Source organism: Cucurbita maxima, unplaced genomic scaffold, assembly GCF_002738345.1.
Source record: "Cucurbita maxima cultivar Rimu unplaced genomic scaffold, Cmax_1.0 Cma_Scf00144, whole genome shotgun sequence".
NCBI classification, from domain to species: domain Eukaryota; kingdom Viridiplantae; phylum Streptophyta; class Magnoliopsida; order Cucurbitales; family Cucurbitaceae; genus Cucurbita; species Cucurbita maxima.
This window is the reverse complement of record NW_019272160.1, coordinates 125105-130306: the sequence shown is the minus strand read 5'-3', so window position 1 is coordinate 130306 and position 5202 is coordinate 125105.

Here is a 5202-nt window from a genome sequence, read left to right as displayed (position 1 = left end):
ATTTAGAATATTATTTCTAAGAAACGGAGTGCATAAAATAGTAAAAGAGTTCTTCAAATCGAACCCTTCTTCGAAAACCCTAATCTGGGAAGTTTGAAGTACTTGCAAAAAAGACCGAGTCACGATCGACGGTTTTCGAAAGTTTTGTGATGAATGATAAGGCTTGATGATTTAGAATATTATTTCTAAGAAACGGAGTGCATAAAACAGTAAAAGAGTTCTTCAAATCGAACCCTACTTCGGAAACCCAAATCTGGGAAGTTTGAATTACTTGCTAAAAAAATCGAGTCACGATCAACGGTTTTCGAAAGTTTTTTGAGGAATGATAATTCTTCATGTTTTGTAATATTATTTCTAAGAAACGGAGTGCATAAAACAGTAAAAGAGTTCTTCAAATCGAACCCCTTTCGGAAACCCAAATCTGGAAAGTTTGAAGTACTTGCTAAAAAAACCGAGTCACGATCGACGGTTTTTCCAAAGTTTTATGAGGAATGATAAGGCTTGATGATTTAGAATATTATTTCTAAGAAACGGAGTGCATAAAACAGTAAAAGAGTTCTTCAAATCGAACCCTACTTCGGAAACCCAAATCTGGGAAGTTTGAAGTACGTGCTAAAAAAACCGAGTCACGATCGACGTTTTCGAAACTTTTGGGAGGAATGATAAGTCTTGATGATTTAGAATATTATTTCTACAAAACGGAGTGCATAATACATAAAAGAGTTCTTCAAATCGAACCCTACTTCGGAAACCCAAATCTGGGAAGTTTGAAGTACTTGCTAAAAAAACCGAGTCACGATCGACGGTTTTTCCAAAGTTTTATGAGGAACGATAAGGCTTGATGATTTAGAATATTATTTCTTAGAAACGGAGTGCATAAAACAGTAAAAGAGTTCTTAAAATCGAACCCTACTTTGGAAACCCAAATCTGGGAAGTTTGAAGTACTTGCTAAAAAACCGAGTCACGATCGACGGTTTTCAACAGTTTTGTCTTGAATGATAAGGCTTGATGATTTAGAATATTATTTCTAAGAAACGGAGTGCATAAAACAGTAAAAGAGTTCTTAAAATCGAACCCCTTTCGGAAACCCAAATCTGGGAAGTTTGAAGTACTTGCTAAAAAAACCGAGTCACGATCGAAGGTTTTTCCAAAGTTTTATGAGGAATGATAAGGCTTGATGATTTAGAATATTATTTCTAAGAAACGGAGTGCATAAAACAGTAAAAGAGTTCTTCAAATCGAACCCTACTTCGGAGACCCAAATCTGGGAAGTTTGAAGTACGTGCTAAAAAAACCGAGTCACGATCGACGTTTTCGAAACTTTTGGGAGGAATGATAAGTCTTGATGATTTAGAATATTATTTCTACAAAACAGAGTGCATAATACATCAAAGAAATCTTCAAATCGAACCCTACTTCGGAAACCCAAATCTGGGAAGTTTGAAGTACTTGCTAAAAAAACCGAGTCACGATCGACGGTTTTTCCAAAGTTTTATGAGGAATGATAAGGCTTGATGATTTAGAATATTATTTCTAAGAAACGGAGTGCATAAAACAGAAAAAGAGTTCTTCAAATCGAACCCTACTTCGGAAACCCAAATCTGGGAAGTTTGAATTACTTGCTAAAAAAATCGAGTCACGATCAACGGTTTTCGAAAGTTTTTTGAGGAATGATAATTCTTCATGTTTTTTAATATTATTTCTAAGAAACGGAGTGCATAAAACAGTAAAAGAGTTCTTCAAATCGAACCCTACTTCGGAGACCTAAATCTGAGAAGTCTGAAGGACGTGCTAAAAAAACCGAGTCACAATCGACGTATTTCGAAAGTTTTGTGAGGAATGATAAGGCTTGATGATTTAAAATATTATTTCTAAGAAACGGAGAGCATAAAACAGAAAAAGAGTTCTTCAAATCGAACCCTACTTCGGAAACCCAAATCTGGGAAGTTTGAATTACTTGCTAAAAAAATCGAGTCACGATCAACGGTTTTCGAAAGTTTTTTGAGGAATGATAATTCTTCATGTTTTTTAATATTATTTCTAAGAAACGGAGTGCATAAAACAGTAAAAGAGTTCTTCAAATCGAACCCTACTTCGGAGACCTAAATCTGAGAAGTCTGAAGGACGTGCTAAAAAAACCGAGTCACAATCGACGTATTTCGAAAGTTTTGTGAGGAATGATAAGGCTTGATGATTTAGAATATTATTTCTAAGAAACGGAGTGCATAAAACAGTAAAAGAGTTCTTCAAATCGAACCCTACTTCGGAAACCCAAATCTGGGAAGTTTGAATTACTTGCTAAAAAAATCGAGTCACGATCAACGGTTTTCGAAAGTTTTTTGAGGAATGATAATTCTTCATGTTTTTTAATATTATTTCTAAGAAACGGAGTGCATAAAACAGTAAAAGAGTTCTTAAAATCGAACCCCTTTCGGAAACCCAAATCTGGGAAGTTTGAAGTACTTGCTAAAAAAACCGAGTCACGATCGACGGTTTTTCCAAAGTTTTATGAGGAATGATAAGGCTTGATGATTTAGAATATTATTTCTAAGAAACGGAGTGCATAAAACAGTAAAAGAGTTCTTCAAATCGAACCCTACTTCAGAGACCCAAATCTGGGAAGTTTGAAGTACGTGCTAAAAATCCGAGTCACGATCGACGCTTTTCGAAAGTTTTGTGAGGAATGATAAGGCTTGATGATTTAGAATATTATTTCTAAGAAACGGAGTTCGTAAAACAGTAAAAGAGCTCTTCAAATCGAACCCTACTTCGGAAACCCAAATCTGGGAAGTTTGAAGTACGTGCTAAAAATCCGAGTCACGATCGACGCTTTTCGAAAGTTTTGTGAGGAATGATAAGGCTTGATGATTTAGAATATTATTTCTAAGAAACGGAGAGCATAATACATAAAAGAAATCTTCAAATCGAACCCTACTTCGGAAACCCAAATCTGGGAAGTTTGAAGTACTTGCTAAAAAAACCGAGTCACGATCGACGGTTTTTCCAAAGTTTTATGAGGAATGATAAGGCTTGATGATTTAGAATATTATTTCTAAGAAACGGAGTGCATAAAACAGTAAAAGAGTTCTTCAAATCGAACCCTACTTCGGAGACCTAAATCTGAGAAGTCTGAAGGACGTGCTAAAAAAACCGAGTCACAATCGACGTATTTCGAAAGTTTTGTGAGGAATGATAAGGCTTGATGATTTAAAATATTATTTCTAAGAAACGGAGAGCATAATACAGTGAAAGAGTTCTTAAAATCGAACCCTACTTCGGAAATCCAAATCTGGGAAGTTTGAATTACTTGCTAAAAAAACCGAGTCACGATCGACGTTTTTCAAAAGTTTTGTGAGGAATGATAAGGCTTGATGATTTAGAATATTATTTCTAAGAAACGGAGTGCATAAAACAGTAAAAGAGTTCTTCAAATCGAACCCTACTTCGGAAACCCAAATCTGGGAAGTTTGAAGTACTTGCTAAAAAAACCGAGTCACGATCGACGGTTTTTCCAAAGTTTTATGAGGAATGATAAGGCTTGATGATTTAGAATATTATTTCTAAGAAACGGAGTGCATAAAACAGTAAAAGAGTTCTTCAAATCGAACCCTACTTCGGAGACCTAAATCTGAGAAGTCTGAAGGACGTGCTAAAAAAACCGAGTCACAATCGACGTATTTCGAAAGTTTTGTGAGGAATGATAAGGCTTGATGATTTAAAATATTATTTCTAAGAAACGGAGAGCATAATACAGTGAAAGAGTTCTTAAAATCGAACCCTACTTCGGAAATCCAAATCTGGGAAGTTTGAATTACTTGCTAAAAAAACCGAGTCACGATCGACGTTTTTCAAAAGTTTTGTGAGGAATGATAAGGCTTGATGATTTAGAATATTATTTCTAAGAAACGGAGTGCATAAAACAGTAAAAGAGTTCTTCAAATCGAACCCTACTTCGGAAACCCAAATCTGGGAAGTTTGAAGTACTTGCTAAAAAAACCGAGTCACGATCGACGGTTTTTCCAAAGTTTTATGAGGAATTATAAGGCTTGATGATTTAGAATATTATTTCTAAGAAACGGAGTGCATAAATCAGTGAAACGGTTCTTCAACTCGAACCCTACTTCGGAAACCCAAATCTGGGAAGTTTGAAGTACTTGCTAAAAAAACCGAGTCACGATCGACGGTTTTCGAAAGTTTTGTGATGAATGATAAGGCTTGATGATTTAGAATATTATTTCTAAGAAACGGAGTGCATAATACAGTAAAAGAGTTCTTCAAATCGAACCCTACTTCGAAAACCCAAATCTGGAAAGTTTAAAGTACGTGCTAAAAAAACCCGAGTCACGATCGACATTTTCGAAAGTTTTGTGAGGAATGATAAGGCTTGATGATTTAGAATGTTATTTCTAAGAAACGGAGTTCGTAAAACAGTAAAAGAGCTCTTCAAATCGAACCCTACTTCGGAAACCCAAATCTGGGAAGTTTGAAGTACGTGCTAAAAATCCGAGTCACAATCGACGCTTTTCGAAAGTTTTGCGAGGAATGATAAGGCTTGATGATTTAGAATGTTATTTCTGAGAAACGGAGTGCATAAAACAGTAAAAGAGTTATTAAAATCGAACACTACTTCGGAAAACCAAATCTGGGAAGTTTGAAGTACGTGCTAAAAAAACCGAGTCACGATCGACAGTTTTCAAAAGTTTTGTCTGGAATGATAAGGCTTGATGATTTAGAATATTATTTCGAAGAAACGGAGTGCATAAAAGAGTAAAAGAGTTCTTCAAATCGAACCCTACTTCGGAGACCTAAATCTGAGAAGTCTGAAGGACATGCCAAAAAAACCGAGTCACGATCGACGTTTTTCGAAAGTTTTGTGAGGAATGATAAGGCTTGATGATTTAAAATATTATTTCTAAGAAACGGAGAGCATAATACAGTGAAAGAGTTCTTAAAATCGAACCCTACTTCGGAAATCCAAATCTGGGAAGTTTGAATTACTTGCTAAAAAAACCGAGTCACGATCGACGTTTTTCAAAAGTTTTGTGAGGAATGATAAGGCTTGATGATTTAGAATATTATTTCTAAGAAACGGAGTGCATAAAACAGTAAAAGAGTTCTTCAAATCGAACCCTACTTCGGAAACCCAAATCTGGGAAGTTTGAAGTACTTGCTAAAAAAACCGAGTCACGATCGACGGTTTT